The following is a 26444-nucleotide window of genomic DNA, read 5'->3' as shown; positions in this document are numbered from 1 at the left end:
TCCTAGGCTCAAGAAAGCTGGTTTTATAAGATTTCATTATTTTATTTTTTTGGCATGGAATAGCGATGTCTGCACATGGCCATGACTTGGACATGATGGTTGTAAGTTAAATTAAAAAAGAAAATATGCTGGAACATGCAACTGTGGCTTTTGAGAAACCACACTTGATGATTCTGAAAATACATCCTTAATTTCTTCTGAAAAATATTTTAGTTCTCATTTATATATAGAACTTGTCCACGTTATTGTGTATGAGTTCAGACAGACTGGAGAGAGAGACCCTCGAGTGTCCTCTGCAGCTCCTGTCAGGTCAACAGTGAGCAGATCTGGAGGAAAAGAGCAGTGATTGGGCAGCAGGATAAGTGGGAGTGTATGACAACTCCTTTCTTGGTGATGAGCTCTGAGAAAGGTTTCTGACGTGCCTCAGAATTCTTCATTAATCTGATCTGGAAATATTGTCCACACTCATCAGTACTCTGAGGTCACTGACAAGTCATACTGGAGGAAGCAGACAACTCAGAAACGTTTTGTGGGAAAACCATTACCAATATGTACAACATGCACTGAAAAAAATACAAGTTTCAGTAACATGAACATATAAAGGCATTTCCCTTTAGAATTAAGGATGCATTAGTTATAACATCATTAAATAATACCATGAAGAAGACTGTTCCTGAAACACGCTTTTGTCATATACAATATGTACAAACATGGAATCTCTAGGATGTATGTGCACTATTTAGATGCAAAGACAAATAATTATCTCAATAAAATAGTTGCCATATATGTATGTGTATGTATGTATATATATGTATATATATATATATATCAAACTAAAATATTTTATATATTTAAACAACAGACAACATAGAACCACATGTATTTGCCATGGATTTGATTATTTTCAGATATGGGTGGATTTAACTTCTAATTGCTTATTTATAGGCGTTGTGATTTAAGAAGATTGGCACAGGGAGAAAGATGGCATGTGATATGGTTCAAGCAGAGGGTGTTGCTGTTGTTGTTTAAACAGAGAAAGGGATCATAAAAAGGGGAAAGGCAGGGAGGAGATCAGCCTCCAGAGACAGGAGCAGCAGGAAAGAGGAATGAGGGGGAGAGAAGAGAGGAGAGGAGAGAAAAACAGAGAGAGGGAGAGGAGGAAAGAGAGAAGGATGGGAGGTGGTCAGGGCCCCTTTTAAAGAGAACATAGTGAATGTGCACAGGAGGTGCTCTTAGTGGCTGCAGCTGAGGGTGTACCCTGTCAGAACCCCAAAGACAGGCCAGTACAGTAGGTATTTTCAAACTTGCTACCCACTGACATATTAATAAATAACAAAACGAGAGGTGGGGAAGACAGGCAGACTCACACGCTGTACCCCATTCAATTCAATGTGTTACAGAGCAAGCACAGGGCCATTTTCAATGTTCAGTTTTCTTCTGTTCTAATACATAATCCATATAGACATTTAACCCTTTGAGCCAGTGCGGTGGCTGATACAGTTTTGGGAACCTGATATATAACAGCAATAGCACCCTAGCTGTGTGATCACAGGAGCCTTCAGCAAAGCCTCAAAGAGCGTCTAACAACTACTCTTAGGCATAACATGTCTTCTTGTTTTTCTTTTCTTTTCTTTTTTTTTTTTTTTGGTTTTTCAAGATAGGGTTTCTCTGTGTAGCTTTGGAACCTATCCTGGCACTCGCTCTGGAGACCTTGAACTCACAGGCTGGCCTTGAATTCAGAGATCCACCTGAGTCTGCCTCCTTAGTGCTGGGATTAAAGGTGTGCGCCACCAACACCCGGCGCAGGCATAACACTTCAAGGAAGGGTTTTTTCCAAGTGCATTCTGTTCTGTCTTGTTTATTAATGGAACAAGCCATGTACAAAAGAGGGCACACCAAAATCTCCATTTATTCATTTACAATTTTACTCGTTATCCAAATGAAATGATTTTCTCTTCAGTTTTTGACATTTATAGAGTCTATCATGTTGCAGTCTAGAAGAGTACACCAAAGGAATCTAGATGCTCACCCAGGGTTTGTTCTCATTACTCACCTATCCAAGGGATGAAGAGAGGTGCAACCAAAGACAGGTCTCATACACATAGAAAAATATACTCATTTCTTATCACTCTTTCTCCCCCATACTGGTATATTACTTGAAAGCAAATCACAACTTGAAAGTCAGATTAAAGTTCATTTTAAACAGGAAATTTAACTAAAACTTCAAGTGTGGCATAATTTTACCCATGCAATTCATGTGGCTCTAGATGAGCAAGAATGTTTCAAGGGTGACACTGAACAAATCCACAAGGCGCTGTTAGATGGACTTGATAGATGCTAATCTATCATGACACACTGTTGAGTCACACTGTGCCAAGGCCTAACTGTTAGATGCTATCTTGAGCATCTCATGACAGAGTGTGCAGATTTATTACTGAAAATGCAACAGCACTGCTACTGATGTAGCAGAGCCAAGGAGATGCATCTCATCCCCCATCACACCATGAGAGGACCGCTTTCTCAGTCAAGTACTTTAGAAAACAGAACCAGCAGACTACAAACTTCCTGGTCAAATGCACAGCTACAGCACTAATCATTTCACTCAAAATTATGATGTTGTATCCTTTCAAAAGCCACCCACCAACCTGGAAAATCCTAAGTGACACACATTCACGTGTCTTCTGTCCTCTACTACAACCGTCTGTTTCATGGTGTTATATTTATTATCTGTAAAATATCACACAAAGACTTTAATACCTGTAAGATGATCTTAGAAAAATCCAAGTAAATTAAACAAATCATCTCCATTACAAAAATATTTTATTAAGTCAAAATAATAAAATCAAACTATGAGAATAATAAAAATTTACAAACAGCTGAATAGAAAGTTTTAAAGTAAAGACTTGTTTTATTAAAAAAAAAAAAGAGTTGCCTACCAGATATGTCTGAAGAAGAGGAAGCTTGTGTACAAAAAACAAAATAAATGATGATTAAAATACACTCACAAAGTCACATGTTAGAATAGTCACTTAAATACATTTTCTAGAATAATATTTGTAGAAGTAAAATGCTACCATACAAACTCATTTATTTAACTGCATATATTCAAATAATATTCATTTTAAAATATCAAGAAATAAAACTTACAACTACTGTTTGATACCAAAGTTTGTTTCATGATAATTTTCCTTAAAATTACGAGTGTTAGCTGGGCATGGTGGAACACAACTTTGATCCCAGCATTTGGGAGGCAGAGACAGGCAGATCTTTGTGAATTCAAGGCCAGCCTGGTCTACAGAGCAAGTTCTAGGACAGCCAGAACTGTTACACAGAGAAATCCTGTCTTGAAAATAAAAAATAAAAGTGCAGTTAGAGTTGGCTAGAGGTTCCTGGACAGTTGGGTGAAGCCCATGGAGACTGATGCACCATCCGCATTGAATCCCCAAGGATAAAGGGGAGGGAGGGTGCAAGAGCAGACGTGCCAGGCTGAGGTGATCTTGCACAAAGGACATGGATTCATTTGTCCAAACTCAGTCTTTGGGAGAAAGTGAGGAAAATGAAGCCAGGAGCATTCTTTCTGCAGTGAGGAGCAAGGGAAAGATGCCCACTGGCCCCATTTCTCTATACCACTGCACTGTTAGCTAAAATAACCGAGAGACAAGGACAAGGTTAAGACCAGAATTGTCACTATCAATAGGCAATGTACAGGTGTCCACACAGAAAATTCAAGAAACTCTGCCACCGTGATCTTAGAAATGCACAATCTGGCAAGACTGTTAAACACACCATCATTCTGTAAGCATCTACCCAGTGAGGAACTGAATTCAGGATTTCTTCTTTATTCTCTGGAAGTCTTTGTATTGGACTGAACATTCAAAGTTTTAATCTAGGTTTGTCTTGTTTTGAGAGTACCTCACTCTATCCCACGGCTAGACTGCTACTTGCTGTGCCTCAAATGGGCTTGAACACAGGCCAATCCTCCCATCTCAGGCCCCTGTAATCCCACTGCTGGGATTACAGACATACACTCCCATGCTCAGCTTGAATAAATGGGAAGAGTTTCATCTGTGCTTTAAAAATGCTTCCCATCAGCAGGGGCTGTCCCTAACGCTTCGGCTGACTCTTGGGAATCTATTCTTCAAACTGAATTGCCTTGTCCAGCATAAATACAAGGGGAGGTGCTTAGTCATACCACAACTTGATATAGCATGCTTTGTTCATACCATGGGAGGCCTGCCTTTTTCTGCACAGAAACAGAGGAGGAGTGGATTGGGGCGGGGGAGCGGGTGGGGGAGAGGAGGGAAGGGAAACTTCAGTTGGGACATAAATAATCACTACTTTCTGCTCCACTGCCTCTCACTCACGCCTGACCCTTTATCCATGCGGGACTTCCACAAACTCACTGGTTGGTGTAGCTCTTTACCTCAACACTGCACCATTTATGGTAAAGAAGCCCACATTCTACTTTAGCTACATGCAAAAAATGGCAACATATAGTTGAATTTTAATTTATATAAATTACTTCTTGGCCCATGAGTTATTGGAATTTTGTAAATCTATAAACACATTTGTGTTTGTGAATGAGTCTTTATTGACTGAACTCAAGTACTCCATATCCAAGACTGTAAGTAAATAAATAAATAAATAAAATCATGTCTTAATTATAGAATCACTTTTATAAGCATTCTTGATATTTGCCTATTCTGTGATTACTAGATAGATCAATTTTGTTCTGTGCATTTTGAGACTCAGGCATTTGTAGTTTTCATTTCTCTTTGTCATGGATGTTAAATGGTGATCCATATAATGATGCTAATCTCTGAGATATTACTATGTGATCCTCTTGGGAAGGCCCAGACCCTCACAAGTGTGGGTGTTTTGTTCTAGGGTGGTGAATAAAAGCTTGAAGGATGCATTATCTGCAGGAAACATGAAGGGCTTGTCCTAGCAGAGACTCTGCACTGGTCTCTGTTGGCATCAGTGTGTCACCAGCAGCTCCTTAGACCACAAAATTAATATACATCAATACTGAAGCCTGCTTGAGGGGAAGCAGCTGTGATGACTTCCCAGAAGAGGCATCCCACAGGAATGAGCACACACCTATCTCACCCCCGATCCAGGCACTCAAGCCCAGAGATGTGAGCAGAGTTGGGTTTCCTAACCCACACTGCACTAGAAAGATCTTTCCAGGGTCCTGATCCTATAACCCCAGGCTGCAGGATGGGAGGACTTGGCTTCTCTTTGTGAGGACATTTAACAGAAAAAGCCCTCAGCTGGCCTAGTGGGGCACACCTTTAATTCTTGCACCCAGGAGGAGATCTCTGTGAGCTTGAGGCCAGTGTGGACCACATAGTGAGTTTCAGGACAGCCAGACCTACCTAATGAGACTCTGTCTCACCACCCCTGCCCCCAGCCCCTCACCCCCAAAAAAGGAAGAAAGAAAAAGAGGATGAAAGCCTTTGGACAACAGTCTGGAAATCTATAGCTCACGTCCATTTCCCACCTGTTTTCCACACCCTGGGAATCTCTTCTAATTCTTGTGAATTTAGAATTTACTTAAGGGAAGCTTGATACAGAGTCTTCAGCATTCTAAGGCACTGGGTCTCCATTTTGTTTCTCTCTCTTAGAAGGAGCTCTAAGTTATGTGGCCTCCAATTCTACGGTTTGTTTTGTTTGTTTTTCCTCATTGGAAAGGTTTCACATGAGATTTTAAGAGGTAAAGAGACCTAGATATTTGAGGATTGATTTGTTTCTCTTAAAATTCAAAACTGCCACCAGAAAGTACATGGTATCTACATCTTTGTTACTTCTGTCAAAGCACAATGACTCCTGACTGGCAGACTCAGGCTTCTCGTGACGACATCTTCTCATGAGCTAGGTGTGTATCGTGGTGGTGGTGCAAGCTGGAGGTCACTGGCACCAAAACAAAAAAACTTGTTTTCTTCATTAAAACAGCAACAACAAAACCGCTGTTTCTATTGTTACTATTGTCCTGTGTGGAAAGTGCTCAATGAATTTGTAGAATGACCTGCTTTTAGATACCATGGCATCCACTTTGTAGATTTTCCTTTTATTTTCTGCAACAGGTTCTCAGTTTTGCTGCACCAGTTGCCGTTCTATGTATCTGGAGAGCCAAGAAAAGCCTCAAACTCCTGAGTCTAGGTTGCACCTAGCTCCCCATCTCACCATTTCACTTATTTATATGTGTTTGTGGGGTGTACGTGTGTGGTGCATGCCTGTGCCTGTGTGAGTGTGAGTCCCCACCCCCACGGCATCTATCACTCTGAGACAGTCACTCTGAACCACAAGGAAGCTGTTTTGGCTATAATGGCTGGCCACCTGTCTCCGCCCTCAGTGCTGGGGTCACGGGCACATGAAGCCATGCCGAGCTTGTATGTGGGCCCTGGGATCCAAGCTCAGACCCTCAAGCTTGCACAAAGTCTCTTTCCCATGAAGCCACCTCCCCGACCTGCACACTTAAAATATTTATCTTACTCATTTCCTTCATATCCTGGAAGGGCTTATCAGGCTAGGGTATTTACTTTCCCACCACGACCAGTTGTGGGCTCCCATGATCTGAAGCAGCCTGCTTGCTACCTCGAAAGCACTAGGTCCCTTCTCGTATCACAATGTGCTTCACTATTCTTCCTAAAGATTCACTGTATTTATGAATGTGTATGCAAGCGTCCATGTGTATGTGTGAATTTACGTACACATAAGTGTGCTTCAGCAGCTGGAGTCACAGGTGAAATCCTAAGCTCCCTGATGTGGGTGCTGGGACTTGAACTCAGGTACTTACAATTGGACAGCAAAGGGTCACAACTGCAGAGTCATCTCTCCAGCCCCTCTGGGTTTATTTGATTTCCTCTATCCTGTTTCGTATTTACTTGAAATGTTGATTAGTCCAGATGCTCTCTATAGGTTTTTCTTTTTTTCTTTTTTTTCAGTAAGTATTTCTAAATGCAAGTTCATTCTTTTCTCTTGAAGACTCTGGTTTTATCCTTTAAACATGTATAGCCTTTTTTTTTTTAATATGCTCTGCCTTGTTGTTTTGCTTCTTTATCCATAACAAATGGGAAGTTTTTAAAATCCTCACACATGACCTAAAATAAGGTAGCTGATTTTCCTTTTGACCTCTCACCTCCTATTGTAGGTGTTATTAGAATACTTAAATACTTAGATATTTTTGTCTGCATGCACATACATTATTACAAAAACAGCAACTTTCAGTGGTTGTAGGAGCTGGAGAGAGAGCTCAGGAGTTAAGAGCACTAGCTGCTCTTGCAGAGGACCCAGGTTCAGTTCTCAGCACCCACTTGGAGCTCACAACCATCTGAAACTGCAGTTCCGGGGGATGCAATGCTTTCTTCTGTCTCCGGTCACTATATGCGTGGAGTGCACAAACATAAGGCAAAACAGTCAAACAACAATATACAGGAAATGTGTAAATATGCAGGACTACACGGGACTTGCTGGTACTGATGCTAGGCACATTGAGGGAGAGGCCTGTCATACCAGGAAACAAAGGCCAGCTTTTCAATTTGCAATGACCTAATGAATTCTTGGCTGTCCAGAGAGAGCTGCTTGAATGCAAAAGCAAAGGGTAGCCTTTCCCACAAGCCTCACCCTGGGAAGTAAGTAAGGGTGAATGGTTGTTTCTTTCTTGAAGGCAAGCAATCCAGAGTAAAACAGACTGTTGAGGGCCATCCATCCTCTGCTCTAGTTCATTCCCAGGAAATGCCCTTCTTCAACTGGAGGGTTGCTGCACAGCTTTCTCAATATTTTGCTTATGTTTTCAATCAAACATAAGAAAAGGGAATTAACCAGCTGCTTATTCTTGTTCAGGTCTGCAGCATTTCTGGGAGCCATAGAAGATCACATTTTCTTCTTCAGATTCATCCTTAATTATGCTGGACCAAGAAGCAGGCTCACCTAGACCCTTTCTAAACTGACACATAAAATTTCTGCATATTTACAGTGTCCCATGTGACGTTTCTATGGATACGCTGCTAATGTGCAAGTCAGCATGAGCACACCTGTCTCCTCCATGTCTTATTTTCTCAGTGAATTAGCAGAATGCATAATCATCACCTCTTGTCACCCTACGTAAACAGAACGGCCCTTGCTTCCCTTTCTAGCTGTGACCAAGCACCTGTTGACTATCGTTTCTGCACGCCACCCTCTCCAGTTCTTCACATAGGACTTTGATGCAGTGATGCAGGTTCCGTGGAAAGACATGTGAGCCAGGAGTACATGGTGACTGGATGCGTATGATGACTAAGCTCCATCCTGCACAGGCAGCACAGAGACCTAGGCCACATGCTGTGTTGACAGAACATCAGACACAGAGAAAATGAAAGCCATTTGATCTTAGAAAGGAAAACCGAGAAGGGTGCTGGGATTGCAGGTCCTTCACCAGTCCCAGCCCTAGTCCTTGCTAAAGCTTAGTTCCACCTTGCCTTGGAACTCAACAGCTCAGCAATCTGACGACGCCTATGTCTGTGTGGGCTTCTGCCTGCCTGAGTAGGCTGCTATGTTTTCTAGTCAAAGGGCCTTAAGGAACGCAACAGAATTTTGGGAGAACTCCTGCACAAGACTTGCTTAATAAGAGAAAAATCTTCACCAAATGAAAACCACTTAGAAGGGGCAGTAAAGACTCTTTTTAAATATACAAGCAGTTTTTAAATAAGAGTAGAAGAGTACAATTTATTTTGTCTTCGTGTTTGAAGATGGTCATGTGAACACTGTGACTGCTGTACTTTCTGAAACAGCTCACACAGCCGATATTGTTCACTGGGGATATTACTTGGTCATTCACTCAGCCTTCTAACTTGGCTTCCTTGCTTCACTTGGGATACTGGAATAACAACTAGAAGCGTACATATGGCCAAAGGAAGGCTTTCACCTAGGAATTCCAGATGTATTATCAGGAATTCACAGATCAATATACATTTTTCTTTTAATAAAATACTGTTACATCATACATGTGCTTGGAAGGTACAGAAACGTCACCTTCAGAGTTTGTATGGAGGTCCTAAAAGCTATGGCAATTCTCACGATTTCTACATGGAATATAAATATGGAAGATTGTTACTCATACATGATGCCCAGGCCAGGAAGGAAGGCTGTGGATAGCTCCTGGCCTGCTAAGCAATTTAGTCTTTACTTCAGTGGCAATTACAGAATTTCAAGTTTCACACTGGGTTAAGAAAAGGACTTATTTCAATTTTAAAATCACTGTGGAAAGTCATCTAAAGAGACAGGAAACTGGGAGCTTAGGAGTCAGAAAATGGTGCTGAGCAGAGTCAAAATGACAGCTCCAAAGGCATTCCTGGTGACTCCGGGTCTGGAGAACACGACTGATGTACAATCAATACAACTAAATGATCAAATGCAACACAACAAGTTATAAATAACCCCAAGATTCTGGCCTTCATTGTCCATATGGACCGTGGGTCATTAACAGAAGTGTAGACCCAAGATGAAGTGTGGACCCAAGGTGAGCAGACAGATGTCAAGGGAGAGAAAGAAAACTGACTCTTGAAATGGATGCTTCAGGTAGTGACTGAGGCGTGGGCATGGATGAGATCACTCGGGGGAAAAACAGCACTGAGAGGGCCTGGGACAGACTCCCAGAGATGAGTATCTAATTATGAGGATGGAGACAGGGATGGCCTTACAGCTATTTCCACAAACATAGTGTGTGTGTGTGTGTGTGTGTGTGTGTGTGTGTGTGTGTGTGTGCATGAGTGTGTATGTGTGTGTGTGTGCGTGTGCATGCGTGTGTATGTGTGTGTGTGTGTGTGTGTGTGTGTGTGTGACACCACACCACACTGGCATTTCAGTCTCAGATAAAAAGGCCTAATATTTCATTATTTTTACTAATGAAGCCACATTCTCTTGTAATTTTCCATATTTTGAAATGGCTAGAGCATTCAGTCACAGAATATGTGAAATTATTTGAGATTGAACATTCTTGAAAAAACCAACATCTATTTGTTATTGCTGCACTTAGTGAATCAGAAAAAGCAACTATGACCAAGTACATCATCTTTAACACATATCTTTCTTGAAAGGAAACTAAAATAAGCAAGAAACAGTAAAACCTTCGGTTAAACACTTCAGACTGTAAGAGCCCCACAGCACTACAGTGGTTGCTCAAGATTCTAAGGGTTATCACAAGTTCTCAAAGGAAATATCACTTTACTCAACTACATAAAAAGAAAGACAACCAGGTCTATGCAGTTTCATATCTGCAAAAATCCTAAGAAATGTCAACATATGGATTTCACAGTGTCAACCCAAATTTCAAGGGCTAGATCAGAAATATCTACCCTGGAAACAAGAACATAACTGTCCAGTCAGTTCTTCACACTATTTTGCATGGACAACAGCCCCTTGTGGAGGGAGTGCCACTCTATACCATTACAGGGTTACTGCCGCAGGAGCAGGAGGAGGTCCTGGTAATAATGAAGTCATCACTACTTATGGAAGGAAGGTTCTTTGGCTCTGAATTTCTTCACCATACCATAAAATCTCAAATATTTCTGACCCAATGTCTCAGGTGTGAGCCCTGTTATCACAGGGGGGCCACACAGTGCCCCCTGTAAGTGGCACCTGGACCAACCCGTTCCGCCTCAGCAGAGATGAAGCAAAACCTCACTCTGACAGCAGCATGTCTATTTTTAGCTGCAGGTTTGCTTGAAGTGAACAGCTCCTGCTCTGTGATAAGCTGCAGTACATACTACAGCAGATTTTCTCAAAAAAATAAATTAAAGCACTTTTGGACATGCTTAGACAAATGAATAATCATAGCAAAAGATTAATTTCCACAAATGTAGTTAGTCTCATTTTCCCAACATAATTTAAATAAAGCCTCCAAAGCCAAACACATATATTATTTCATCCTTAAATCACTATTTGACACCAATTATAATTAAACGCAACCGAAAAGAAAAATCAATAAAATTTTGGCAGCATTTTATTTTTAGGATTAGTGTTTTAAAAATAGATCCTAAAAGAAGCCAACAAAAATACTATTTGGATGACAAAACTAATTAAAGTCAAGTTAAATATGATTATCTTGAGCACCATATACGAAAATAAAAACCTCTTTGTAGTATATGGGTCTTCTAGTCATTAATTTACAAACACAGTCAACAACAACACTGTTAGTAAGTATAAGAAATCAAACCATAAAGAAAGCCACAAACGGAATGCTGGTGCTTCCAGCACTGTTATTGTTTATAGTTCCTAATGGCTTTAAGGCCATTTCACAATAATGCCTCCTTTAGAAGCAGCCACACAAATTTCATGTACTACAGCTCTGGCCTTTATAGCCACCTCTACATAAATACCCTTTCCTTCTGCAGTTAAATATTTTTAAAAAACATATACAGCCGAAGAGTCTCTGAGACCATACTCACCATTCATGATGACAGCCAGCCTCTCCAGAGCATACTGCTCAGAACAACAGCCCAACAGCAGAGGGAGTTATGCTAATCTCTGGAGGCAGAGCGATGGTGTAAACACATAGGCTGGAGCAGGCAGCAGAAAAGCAAGAGCTCGCTTTTGTTTTAAAAAGCAAAGCCCCCAGAAGCAAAGCCTAAATGCCCAGTAGGAGGTACCCCTAGATAACAGAATAATGCCAAAGATGTTTTATGTAACCAGGTTTATTTTTTTCTAAGCTAGCTATCCTAGATGCCTTCATATACCTCCAGAATAACTCAAAATGGCAGGGAGAAGATGTGAACCAGGGTGTATATGATATTCTCAACTGTAACAGCACAAGATGTCACACGGCAACATTAGACCGGCATCATCCCTTTCCTTCTAACCAAGAAGCAGCTTTCCTAACGCTTTAACGAACCAAAACCAAATGCCCTTTTATTTGAGGGCGACATGATCTACAGATGAAGACATTCTATACATTTAAGCAACGTACTACCCTTTTTATATATCTTTCCAAGGTATTTTTAAAATGCCCTTTTCTTCAAATACTCACACAATCCCATGTTGAATCCAGTGAGGAACACACAGCCGAATGATCGCACCTAAATGCCTTTCATTACAGGAGCTCCTACTGCTAAGCTGCAGACCTGCCGGAGACTGAAATGCTGCGTGCTGCTGCTAGAGACTATTGGCGATGAATCTTATTGCCCAGATCGCTGACAGCTTTCATTTTTCATGAGCCAAAAGCTATACTGCAGCACAAATGTTAACCATTTAAACATTCTGTATCATGGGAGAGACATGGTGTAATGCTATACATAGCCTGTTCTTATAAAGGAAAATCAGGGAATAACACTTGTAAATTTCAATTAAATTCAGCATTAAGTGTCTGATACTAACCAGGTATTATCTAAAAAACAAAAATGAAGACAAACAAACTAAAAAAAAACCAACAAATTTACTGGTAACCCTTATTTCAGTGTGACAGTCCTCCCATTAAACAGGACTGGGAGGAAAGAGTGTAGGCACAGTGGGTAGGCTGGAGAGCCTGAGGAGTGGGTTATTCTAATCTCACAGAACTAAGACATGTAGCACTAATGATAAAAACGGCCTAGAGAGCCATGTCTGTGAGGCAGATTGTTAGCAGGTGAGTCTGCCCCTTTAAAGCTGCCAGGAGAGGCAGGACTTGTGGTGATGGGCATTTAGTCAGGAACCTTCCCCAAGAAACAAGCAGCAAGCTAGACAGAATTGCTGGACAGGAGGCCCACTGCTCTGGTACAGATGGACCACAGACAGGTTGAGAGGAATCATGGGGCACCACGGGGCTCCGGGTCAGAACACTAACATCTGTGTTCTTCTTGTCCACTCAGATCCCTACAGTTTGGTCCAGAAGGCGTAGGGGCTTCACTATCAGAGGAAAGCCTGAAGCTCCACAATGGAATGCTACCAGTAAAAAAGCAAACTAAATGACTTGGCAGGAATGGATTAAGCAGACTGATGGTCTAGCAAAAGGTTTAGGGGGGAAATGGCAGCAAGACAGAGAGGAGCTAAACTCTCTAATGTCCCCAGATACAAAGGACACTATAGCCTCCATTCCAGATCCCAAATTTGATGCTGCTAGGGATCAATGGTGTGCTTCCCGTCTGCACACAGTCCCATCAGCACGGCCTCTGATAGTGTATGTCAACTGAGTTCTGGGGCACAAACCATGAAGGACACTAAACCTACAAACTGGACTAAAGATGTTTCAATAAAAACACCAATTCCTGGAGGAAAACCATTAAGCCAAATACAGAGCTACTACAAATACCTCATTTTAAGAACTCGACTTTGCCCAAACCCATGATTCATAATGAGAAGAATAAGCAGTCAACAGAAAGTGTCCCATAAAGGGGACTTATGTACAATTTGAAAATATTTGCACACATTTAGTAAAGTGTTGGATGAAATGAAGGGAAACCCTGCAAAGACTTGATGAGAATGATACAACAAATGGGGATCTCAGTACAGAAAGAGAAATATGAAAAGAGAAAATAGAGCTCTGACAAGTCAATATAAAAATGTAAGCTCACTATAATACTAACAGCACATTTCAGAAGGGGTGAAGAGCTCCTGCAAATGTGAGCTGAAGATAGACTGTAACTATGAACAATACCAAGAAAAGTGAACAGTCTTAGAAATGTATTTAATACTGAGGGCCCAACACATCTAATAGGAACCAGGAGGAAGAGTGGAAAATGCTTAAAGAAATAATTACTAAAAATGCCTTAATTTGAAAACTAATAACCCCATAGTCCATGAACCAAGTGAAGCAAACAGATAAGCTGATGCTAACTAGAACAAACAGAAAGACCCAATCTAGACACTTTACATTCAAGTGAAAAATAAAGATGAAGTAAAAAATTTTAAAAGCAAAAGGAGAAAAATCAGTGCTTGTGGAAAGGGAAAAGCAATACAGTAAATGTTAACTTTTCTTTCGAAATCAGAGTGTAAAATTATCTCAGGAGATCTTGTCCCTTTCCCCTTCGCCAGGGGTCCATGTATGACTCTCTTAAGGTCCTCCTGTTTCCTAGTTTCTCTGGCAGTGTGGATTGTAGGCTGGTAATCCTTTGATATATGTCTAAAATCCATATATGAGTGAGTACATACCATTTTTGTCTTTTTGTGACTGGGTTACCTCACTCAGGATGGTTTCTTCTAGTGCCATCCATTTGCCTGCCAATTTCAAGATTCCATTGTTTTTTTGTTTTTTTGTTTGTTTTCCGGCTGAGTAGTACTCCATTGTGTAAATGTACCACATTTTCTCTATCCATTCTTCAGTTGAGGGGCATCTAGGTTGCTTCCAGGTTCTGGATATTACAAAATAATGCTGCTATGAACATCGCTGAACAGATGTCCTTGTCGTATGAATGTGCTTCTTTTGGGTATATGCCTAAGAGTGGAATTGCTGGATCTTGAGGTAGACTGATTCCCATTTTTCTGAGCAACCGCCATACTGATTTCCAAAGAGGCTGTACGAATTGACACTCCCACCAGCAATGGAGAAGTGTTCCTCTTTCTCCACATCCTTTCCAGCATAAACTGTCATTGGTGTTTTTGATTTTGGCCATTCTGACAGGAGTAAGATAGTATCTCAGAGTTGTTTTGATTTGCATTTCCCTGATGGCTAAGGATGTTGAACACTTTCTTATGTGCCTTTCAGCCATTTTAGATTCTTCTATTGAGAATTCTCTATTTAGTTCTGTACCCCACTTTTTGATTGGATTATTTGGTGTTTTGGTGACTAGACCCCCTGAAAGAGAATGCCAGTTTGGAGGTCTGGTTAATCTATAGGGCCTCTAGTATTGGATCAATATTTATTCCTAGTGTATGAATGGACTTTGGGAGCCCACTCCACAGAGAGGGATGGATGCTCTCTCAGGCTAGACACATGGGGGAGGGTCTAGGCCCTGCTCCAAATGATATGACAGACTTTGAAGATCCCCATGGACGGCCTCACCCTCTCTGGGGAACACAAAGGGGATGGGATAGGGGGTTGGTGGCAGGCAGGGGAGGAGGGGAGGGAGAAGGAACTGGGATTGACATGTAAAACAAACTTGTTTCTAATTTAAATTAAAAATTACTTTTAAAAAAGTGTAAAAAACAAAAACAAAACAAAAAAGTGAACCACAACAAATTTACTGGTAATCATTATTTCAGTGTGACATTCCTCCCATTAAACAGGACTCAGAGTGTAGGCACAGTGGGTAGGAGACAATGAAATGATACATAGAAAATGCCAGAAGAAATAAGAAACAAAATTGTAAGAACTGTATATCCAGGAAAACTATTGTCTACAAAGTAAAATAGACCATTACAATAGAGGACATGTACTATAAGTAGAAATGCACAATGGGGTCTTCAGATGAGGATCAAAGAGTACGGGAAACAGCAAATCAATAAGGAAATATGTATGTATACACATATAATGAATATACATAGTCTTACATACACAAGTGTGTGTGTGTAAGTATCAAATCTTAAACCTGCTAGGTATGAGTTTACAAAATGTACAAATGCAATATAACATCATATTTAGAAAATAAATTTATTACATGAGTGCAAAGTTCTATTTTGCTATAAATTATGTCAATTATTCCTGAAGTAGATTGTTATCAGATAAAATCATTAAAAACCAGTAAGTCTATTAAGAATTTTTTTTTTCTTTTTGGTTTTTCGAGACAGGGTTTCTCTGTGGCTTTGGAGCCTATCCTGGAACTAGCTCTTGTAGACCAACCTTGTCTCGAACTCACAGAGATCCACCTGCCTCTGCCTCCCAAGTGCTGGGATTAAAGGAGTGCGCCACCACCGCCCGGCTTAAGAAAAAATATTTTAACAGTTCAAAAAATTAACAGAGCCTTTCAAATGGTGTGATCTGTGTTTGCTCAATAAAAATGAAGGCATTATAAAGGGGAAATAGGATTAACAATAAGAACAAAATCAATGAAACAGAAAACAATAAAGCAAGGTATAAACTCACCAAGTCATCAATTACATTAATGTAATGGAAGAACACAAGTGAAAAGCAGTAATTACCAACCTGAGTAAAAAGCAACGTCCAAGTAAATGCTATCTAGAAGAGACACTTTAAATCTGAAAACAGAAGCAAGAAAAAGGGGAAGGGGAAAGGCACCTCACCCCAACAATAGCCAGGAGACCCTGGAGTGTCGACACTGATACTAGGCAAAACACTTCACTGATGAACAGTAAGGAAACACAAGGTCATTCACTGTCAAACCAACACAGCTGGGGAAGTAACTAGGCACACATCAGTATAGGACAGAAGAGCCCCGACAAGATGAACAGACACTGACACAACCGAAAGGAGAACTGGATAATTTAAAAACTGTCCAATTGTGTACTGTTCACAGCAGGGAGACTGTGTACAGAATGTGTCTGCAAGCCATTCTGTTGAGCAAACATCAGAGAGCACGCATACACCTAGACAGTAGACCTCCCCACCCCACCCCCCACCCCGACACACCCAAACTACTGGTGCAGCCTACTGCTCTGCCAGAGTTGCTCCACCAGATGTCTGGCAAGCAGTGTCCCTCTAAAACCGGCTCATTGTGGGTTCCCTAATGTGTCAGATGTCTTCATGTCTATACTCATAGACTGCTCACTTTTAATTTTGTAATGAATAATGATTCTTCATCATGTAAACACCCAGAGCCAGTAGAAAATCTAATACCATTGTAAGATCCCTTTCTACACTGCAAATGTGATTATTAGGAACGCTGTGGTCCTGGGAGGGAAATACAGTGAGACACTTGACCGCTTTCGTGAAGCACATCCTTCCATAGTGTCTGTCTCTCTGCTCTTGTTCTTCAACATCAGTCACAACAGCATGGAACACATCCAACAAACAAGCAGCCACGCTCACTGACTTGCCACCTCTGCAGTCTTCGGTGGCTTCTTTTATTCCCAGGTGGGTTGATGAGGTCTCTTACTGGCAACAGGGGAAGGTGTTCCCTATGTTTAAGGCACATAATGAGCACAGCCATGTGAGGTTCAATCAGATACAGGAGAAAAGGACGCGGTGCAGAAATGCAGTGTGAGTGTGAGTGTGAGTGTGAGTGAGCTGCAGGAGGCCGCTGCTCACATAACCTGGTGTCCTGCTGCAGGAGAGAATATTTTAATACATTAAACAGAACGACATGCTCTAAAATAATCAGAAGCAGCTAAGCCCCCAAAACACAAAACCAGCACAAATCTGTTTATTCTCAGTACCAAGAATTATGTAGGTCTATAATTCATGAGCTGCACCTTTACACAATTGTCAGAGCAGGTGAACTGTTGATGGCACTATGTCTATAAACACATGAACAACGCATTAAACTGTGGAATCAGGACCGCGCAAGCATACCTACGCAATGCGAACGTTTCCGCTCCATTACGATCTAATGGTGCTTCTACTAGACCACAGAGGTGGCTCACCCTTCACCAAACTCAGCAATGCAAAGCATAACTACAGTTGGCAATTTCAAAAGCCTTTTCTTAATAAATCACAGAAACACTTTGTCAGGAAGTGAGCAAGGAGAAACTAAAATTGCACAAGGCCTTAAAAAAATCGATAAAACACAGCACCCGAAGTGAACAGAACAGGATTCTTTTACAACATAGATGGAAATGCTCTGAATTCATTTGTATGGCAATATAGTAAGTGAATCAACTCAAAAGGCTTACTCAAATCTTTTCAAATACACTCTCTGATCAAGTACACCTGAGGGATCACTAGATAACAGAATGTGTAAGGTATCCAGCACCAAGCCTGAGGACTTGAGTTCTATCCCCAAGCTCCATGAGGTAGACAGAGAGAACCAACTCCCTGTAAGTGGCTGGTGCTCCAACGTCCATTCCTGTACTGTGAGTGTGCGCGTGCGTGCACACACACACACACACACACACACACACACACACACACACACACACACACCATAAAAAGATACCATTAATAATTTTTAAAAGCATAATTAAAGAATCAACAACAGATAGATTTTAGAATTCCTTAAATCCTGGGACACTGAATCACAAAGAAATCCTAAGGGAAATAAGGAAATACTCTGCACAGCAAGAAAACCACCGACAACCATTTCTGGGATGCTCCCGGGAATCCAGGCGGGCCACATGCGTCTATTCCTACCTCATAGAACTGTGCTGCCAGCTGTGAACCAACTGTGAAAATACGAGACCATAGGTGACTAACAAGTTTCAAAGTGATAATTGCTTCCATTTTGTAGATTGTTTAAGGGGGAAACTAACAAAAATGGGAGAAACAATCAATAAAATTGAAAATACAAAAGTGATTAAAAATGCAAGTTGAACCAATAATATGGAACTATAGTAATACTAGATGGAGGGACATTTAAATGACAAAAATAATAATTCCTGAATTAAAGAATAAAAAGCAGTATCATCACAAAGGCTAGAGAAACAAGATTATAAAAAAAATATTATTGGCGACTTTATGCTGTGGTGGTGATGGGGAATGTACTACTATGTATGTTTATCTTATTGATTGTTAAATAAAATACTGTTTGGCAAATGAAACAGCAAGTTAGACGGAACTAGGAGTCAAAGAGGATTCTGGGAAATGTAGTAGAGAAGTCCTGATCCAGGCAGGAAGTGACATAGCAAGGAGACTTATATTTAAGCGAAGGAGAAACAGGAAGGGTCCCTTTTTCCAGTTTGCCTCCTCCAGCGGCAGGATGTGAGCCACCGCCCTCCAATACGGTGTCTGATAAGTCTTATAAAATATATAGATTTATGATAAATAAGACTGAGCTAATAGATGAGGAATCCTAGTCATTGGCCAAGCAGCTTTGAACCTAATACAAGTTTCTGTGTATTCATTTGGGCCTAACTTGGGCAGGCGGCTGGTGTAAAGCTCACACGTGGTGGTGGGGCTCAGCGGCTTTTGGCGGAAAGATTTATCAGAACATGGTGGTTTAAAAGAAAATGTCCCCCAATGTGAGTGGAATTATTAGGAGGTGTGGCTTTGTCAGAGTAGGCACAGCCTTGTCGGCGGAAGTGTGTCACTTGGAGGTCTCATACATGCTCAAGGCACGCCCAGTGTCTCAGACTGCATATCAAGATGTAAAACTCTCAGCTTCTCCAGCGCCATGTCTGTCTGCATGCCACCATGTCCCACCATGATGATAATGGACTGAACCTCTGAACCTGTGAGCTGCCCCATTAAATGTCTTCATTGTAAGAGTCGTCATAGTCATGGTGTTTCTTCACAGCAACAGAAACCCTAAGACACTTGCCAAGCAATAAGATGAATTAGATAAATTAGTCAAAAGTACAAATTACCAGAACTAAGGAGAATGAAATGAATAAATCATTTAAAGATTTTATTTATTTATTATGTATACAACATTCTGCTTCCATGTATATCTGCACACCAGAAGAGGGCACCAGATCTCATAACAGATGGTTGTGAGCCACCATGTGGTTGCTGGAAATTGAACTCAGGACCTCTGGAAGAGCAACCACTGCTCTTAAACTCTGAGCCATCTCTCCAGCCTCAAATAAATTGTTTAAAAGTTACAAATTACCAAAAACTAATCCAGAAAGGAGAAATCATGAATAGACACAAAAATATTAAAATAGTTAAGTTTTTCTACCATAACTGAAAGTTTAAATCCAAATGGGTTCATAAACGAGTACTATGAAGTTAACAAATATAATACCAATTTTAACAAGCACAGGATATTCAGAATTATACAGAATTCAGAGCAAAGAACATTCATGGCTCACTTTATGAGGGCTGAAAGCAAAGCTGGACACAGACCAGTATATCCACTGATGCCAAGATCTCTACCCACACATTTGCCTGCAAGTCTGTTGAAGGAGTGATGCTCAACTCCATGGCTATGCAGGCTCATCTCAGGAAACAAGCGAGTTCCACGCTGAAAATGAATGAATGAAATCCACTAACAAAGGACAAACCACATGACCACCAGCAGACACAGCAGCAGCATTCCATAACTCCAACAGACATAAAATCCTCTCTACAACTAAGACTGGAAGGGACTTTCTCTGACTGATGGAGAGAGAAGAGCCCAGTGGGTCATAGCCATCTGACAGGGAAAGACGGGCAGTTTTCCCATGAGTCTAGGCACAAAGCCCTCATCTGCATAAACTGTGTATAGCCAAGGGAATGATGGGAGGCACTAAAGACACTCCATATATAAGAAGCTTTATGTGAAGACAACATGATCCGATCTGAAGAGAATTTTAAACTTACAAACAACTAAAAATAATTAAAAAATAAAAAACAGGAAAGAATTCAAAAGTGATATTAATGAAGTCTCGCTCATTAGTAGTATTAGTGGAAATAAAGTGCATAGCTACGAACTCACAGAGACATGTGTGCCACAGAAGGTAAAGACCACTGACAGAAATGGGGAGGCATGTTACTGTTAGCATGACAATTCCTTACAAAATAACCTACAGATTCCACACAGTATTCACAGACACTTTAGCAGACCTTTCTTTAGCTGAATCAGAAATTTATATGGAAGACAAAGTCCCTAAATAGCTAATATAATTTTGGAACAAGAACAAAATTAGAGGAATTATACTTTGAGGATGAATGAGTTTTGACAAAGGAATTAAGGTAGTTCAATGGAATAAGGATAGTTTATTAAAAAAGTAATAAACACACACACACGCATGCACGAACACACACACGTATAAACACACACTATCCACACTTCACAGCAAATATAAAACTGAAGAGACAGATTTGTAGAAGAGATGGCTATGACTCTAGTTCAATTCCCAGCACCCACACCATGGCTCACAACCAACCATCTGTAACTTCAGTCCCAAGAAATCTGCTGCCCTCTTCTGGTCTCCATGGGCACTGCATGCACATGGAGCACAGACACATTCTGACAAAATGCCCATACACATAAAATAAAATAAACAATGATTTTAAAAATATGAATGACTTTTGTAAAACAAAGACTTCAAAGGGCCTGGCACAAAAGGTACAATACACAAAGGAAAGTAAAAGATAAAACTGACTTCATTAAAGTGACAAGCTTTCCCTCTTCAAAGTCATCATTTTAAGAAATGATGAAACCATGCCAAAAGCTGAGAGAAAATATTTGTTAATCACAAGTCTTCAGAAGAATTTGGATTTGGAATATATAATGGATTGTTAAGACTTATAAAAAATTTAACTTTGAAAGTGAACAAAATATTTAAATATACAAGTATCCAAACCAGATACACAAATGGCTTCTGAGATAAAAATAAACCAATACCACCAGTTACTATGGACACCAAAACTGAAACCATCGTGAGAAATACCAGTTCAAATCTCAACTGGCTATACTCCAAGAGACTGGCGTTACCATGTTCTGTTGAACACAGGAGGCGACTGAACTCTTCTCACATTACATTACATTCTTACAGCACAGCTGCTTAGGGAAAGGACGCTGGCCATTTCACAGGAACATAAAAATGCGTGACACAGCCATTTTCTTTGCAGGCTCCTACTATATATCTACCCAAAAAAAAATTAACTGTCTGCATAGACTTGTTTTTAAATAATTTTGTTCTAGTCACACAACACAAAAGCTCTGAAACAAACAGGAAACAACTATTGATATATTCTGCAACATAGATGAAAGATGACAGAAAAAGTACACTATTTGCCATATAATTCCAGTGACACAAAACATCTAGGAAAAGACATGAAGAGAAAGAGGAAGTAGCCGAGTATTTATGAGTTTAGGGAAGAGTGGGAGATTAGCTCCCACAAGATACAAAGAGATGTTATGGAAATGTAATTGTTGATTACTTGAATTCTTATTAAAATCACAGAAAACACACAGGTTACAGTGCAAAGTGCCTGGCCTCTGAAACACAGTACCTGCTACGATTGGGAGGGTATTTTGGTATTTTTAATGAATACCATGCATCTTTCAAAGACACTGCAAAAACCATAATAGGACAGGTTAGAAAGAATCCATTAGCCTGAGTCTAAAGATATAAAATCTTAAGATAACAAATAAAGCATTTACTGAGAACAGGGTAGCAATGCCAGAATGACTCACACTCTCTATGTACAGACAGACATACCATAAGGATTCCCAGACACACAACCTCAACTCCGTAAAGTGAGTAGAGGGTAATGAAGAGAACATAAGGAAAAGAATTGTAAATTCTAAAAAGAATGAAAGATGGAGGAACAGGGTGCCCTGGCAGTCTTGTTAAGAGCTGTTACCCAAAAGAAACATTAACTAGGAACAAATCTCACCAGAAGACACTCCAACAGGAAATTCCCATTAGAGTACTGTGAACAAACACTGAGGAGAGAAGGAGAGGAGGGGGCACGGGAGAGAATTCACTCTATTCTCTATCTGGCTATTATTCATTAGTTTCAAAAGTCTTAGCCCGAATTAAAGACCAAACATAAAATGAAAAGTATGCTACTTATATGCACTTCCTTGTAAAGAATAAGCAAATTAACTTATCACGAATTGCATGTTTCAAATTCTTTGGGCTCTTTTATCTGAGGTATCATCATATTATTATTTTCCATTAAAAATGATGTTAACGGCTGGAAATACCACTTGTCTACCCACCATGCTCAATTCCCTGAGTTATATGCCCGGCATCATACACAGACTTGGGAGGGGGTGAGATATGGACTCACACTGGCTTTCTATTATTACAGCCCAACATTCTGCATTAGTGTGCCTTAAGTATTACTTTGTTTCTGGCTGCTCTTCTTACTCTTATTTCTGAGGGTAAGGTAATCTTCCCCAAACCATCCTGAGTGAGGTAATCCAGACCCAGAAAGACAGCTACAGTGTGCACTCACTCCTAAGTAGATACCAGACATAAAGTAAAAGATGCCCAGCCTACAATCCACAACCCCAGAGAAGCTAGAACCCCCTTCCAGAGACAGATGGACGCAGATGCAGAAATCCACAACTAACCAGTGGGCCACGCTCCTGGAGGACAGTTGAAGTGAGGGAGGAGCCATGATATGAACAACGGAGCCAAGACCATGATGGGGACACCCGCAGAGTCCGCTGACCCGAGCCAGTGAGAGAGCACTGACTCAGGTCTGACAACTGGGGAACCTGCGTAAGACCAAACTAGACTCCCCTACTATGGGTGACACTGGTGAGGCTGGGACAATATATGACTTAGTGGAGCGCATTCTACGTGGAGAGACGCCTTGCTCAGCCTGGACACGGGGGAGGAGGGGTCGGTGCCCGCTGCTGCCTCAACCAGATGATGGGGCAGCCTTAGTAGACTTCCTAAGGGAGACGCTATCCTCTACCAGGAGCAGATGGGAGGTAGGGAGTAAGGGAGGAGGAGGGGGGGAGGGAGGGGGAACTGAGATTGGAATGTAAAAAAATAAATAAAATGAAAATGATTCATTTTATATTATGTGTATGAATGTTTTTCATGTGTAAATGTGTATTGCCACAAATGTGCCTGGTGCCTAAGAAGGCCGGAAGAGGTCCCTGAGAAGGCCGGAAGAGGTCCCCAAGAAGGCCGGAAGAGGTCCCTAAGAAGGCCGGAAGAGGTTTCTAAGAAATCTCCTGGAACTGGAGTTACAGGCAGTTGTGAGCCGTCACGTGGGTGCTGGGTACTGAAGCCAGGTCCTCTGCAAGAACAGCAAATGTTCTTAACCCTGAACAAAATCTATGACCCCTATAATCATAGTTTATAAACTATGATATAATAAATAAATTTTAAAAGATTTTCAAATGAGTAGAAATTGATTATAATCAATCAGCTCATAAAATAGTTGCTGAATGAAAAAGTGATAAAAAGTAATTTATAAGTTACAATTATACAAATTAAAGGGACTAACAAATGGGGTTTAAAGAGCTTCAACGGGGTAAAAGTGATAAATTAGTCTATTGCAGTCACTTGAGCTGTCTAGTTCTGAGGAAATTCATCTCCTAAATCATGTGCTCCTTCACTGCAGTATTTAAATATAGCCTTCACTAAAATGAATCTGTGTCTGTCACAGAAACTGATAAGCGTTTCTTGGGAAGGAAGGACAGGTAACAAGGTGAATGGTAACTACACATTTGCTGTTTAAAATGCTGCCTGCAGCTTAGACATTGTTAGGTGTGAAAGTCAATGGCTTACAACATGCAAACCCTCAATTGCTTTCAGTTTTTTTGTTGTTTTGTTTTATGTTTTTGTTTTTTTTTGTTTTTTTGTTTTTTTTGTTTTTTCGAGACAGGGTTTCTCTGTGTAGCTTTGGAGCCTATCCTGGCACCCGCTCTGGAGACCAGGCTGGCCTTGAACTCACAGAAATCTGCCTGCCTCTGCCTCCTGAGTGCTGGGATTAAAAGGCGTGCACCACCAATGCCTGGCTGCTTTCAGTTTTATATAACTGCAATTATAATAAAAATGATTTAAAGGGGGAAACACAATAAATTTTCAGGAAGACAAGTCAACGAATGGCAATAACCCCATTTATTCTGAGTCAGGACAAAAAGCAGAATTCCTCTGTGTTGTTTGAACAAGATGTACTTAAGTGTGCATGGAAATAATTATTCCGTATTTTAAGTTACCAATCTCGAATTACTGCTAATTTGGCTGTTACAACTGAAACCCACACAAATGATTCTGTAGTCTATGCTCCACATTTATTCCTACAAATAGGGCCGCTGGAGAAGAGAGACAGTCTTATTAAAGCTTATCACATTTCTGATCTGACATCTCATGAAAGGGGCACGACTATCCTCAGGCTGAGGCAGGAGGGTCACAGCACAGCTGCAGCCAGCCTGGGCTACAGACTGAGTCAACCTGCGCCACATAAAAAACAAACAAAAAAACACCTGTCTCAAAAACCAAAACCATGTTTTCCTAAATTAGCCTTCAACCCTTACTCAATAGTCCCTGAGCCTAACTTTTAAAGTGTGGGTTCCACACTTAGTTGCTTCTTTCAATAGCATGTTGGGGTAAGGCTCTCCTGGTGGATCAGGAGACCCAACGTTCTCTTTTCTGCCCAAACAAGCCCTGCAAGTGGACCCCCAGAAGTAGCTTCCAGCAGTGCTTTCTGTCAAAGCTCTTCCTTGGCCAGGCAAGATGGCTCAAAGGGGGAAGATATTTATTTGTCCCCGAAACCTGGTGACCTGAGTCTCGGGACCCATATGACAGAAGGAAAGAACCAATCCCTGCAAGTTGTCCTCTGACTTCTGCACTTACTCATTTCCACACACGCCCCCAAGAAATGTTTTTAAAAAGCCCTTTGTTAGCACATACATAATGAGTAAAGTGTCTTCATCACACAAAATAAATAAATGCAGAGTACAGAAATGGCAGGATTGCAGTTGGTATTTTCTGCATTTTCTCATCTCCATCAACAGACAAGAGTGCATGCTTACTGTGTTCCTCCTTACATATAAAACATCAAACGCAGTGCCAATTACAATATTTTGGGGATATGAAAAGGAGAAGACTGTGGAGGAACATGTACTGAACTTCCGTTGCTCCTTAACCATTTCTTACCCAAGCTCATTATTCACAGAGCCACAACATTTGGTCATAATTCTATTTTTATGCCATGATCCTATTGTCTTCTTTGGTTTTTTCTTTTTAATAGAGGGAAAAAACAGCATTTTTTGGTCTATTTTTCTAAAAGAAATCGTGTGTCTGTCACTTCATTTAAAAATGTTACAGAAAGTATACAGTATACACTTACAGCCCTTTCAGTCAAGTTCAAACATAACTTCCAATGATTAACTTCCATTACATTCACTTCAAAAGCAGAAAATCAATTCTGTCTTTGTCCCTTGTTTGAAATTAAAAATACCTCTAAAGAATATCAAATATCTACAGAACAGTTTATAAGGCTGCAATGCAGAGCAGGCAGCGGGCCATGAAGGTTTTGTCACAAAGCAGGGGTAGCCTGGTGCTGTTACTCCAGCTCAACAGTTCATGAACTTAGACACAGAGGAGACTCTTCACCTGTCAACTTGCTGTGTAGTGAAGAATAAACCCCAGCAGTGAGATCTTTTAGAAGCTGAGGCAGGAGATCTTGTGTAAAACACACCCACAAACCGCATACCCATAGACACACACCCACAGAGACAGACATACAGACACATACAGACACATACACACACACACACACACACACACACACACACACTCTACACACAGAAAGACAGATAAGACAGACACACACACCCAGACACACAGAGAGAAAGACAGACAGGCACACACACCCAGACACACAGACAGAAAGACACACACACACACACACACACACACACACACACACACACACACAGAATATGTTGAATCATGTTGAATGAAGATAATTTTTCTACAAAAGCACGCTCTTTTTCAGTAGCTTCCGTAGTTTAAAAACAAGTCTGATATAGTAAAACATACCCTAAGCATTTATTTTTAAAATTAGTTTTCTTCCTTAGCTGCTTTGCAATGCAAGGATA

The 26444-nt window shown here is 40.7% G+C and overlaps 1 protein-coding gene across 1 annotated transcript in view; it reads right to left on the bottom strand.

Moving 5' to 3' along the window:
- The window catches only part of Prkacb (protein kinase cAMP-activated catalytic subunit beta), a 92420-nt gene that overhangs the window by 33862 nt on the left and 32114 nt on the right, over window positions 1-26444 (bottom strand). The gene's annotated exons all lie outside the window — the stretch shown is intronic.

Source organism: Cricetulus griseus (assembly GCF_003668045.3).
Source record: "Cricetulus griseus strain 17A/GY chromosome 1 unlocalized genomic scaffold, alternate assembly CriGri-PICRH-1.0 chr1_0, whole genome shotgun sequence".
NCBI lineage: Eukaryota > Metazoa > Chordata > Mammalia > Rodentia > Cricetidae > Cricetulus > Cricetulus griseus.
This window is presented reverse-complemented; position numbering and strand designations above follow the sequence as displayed.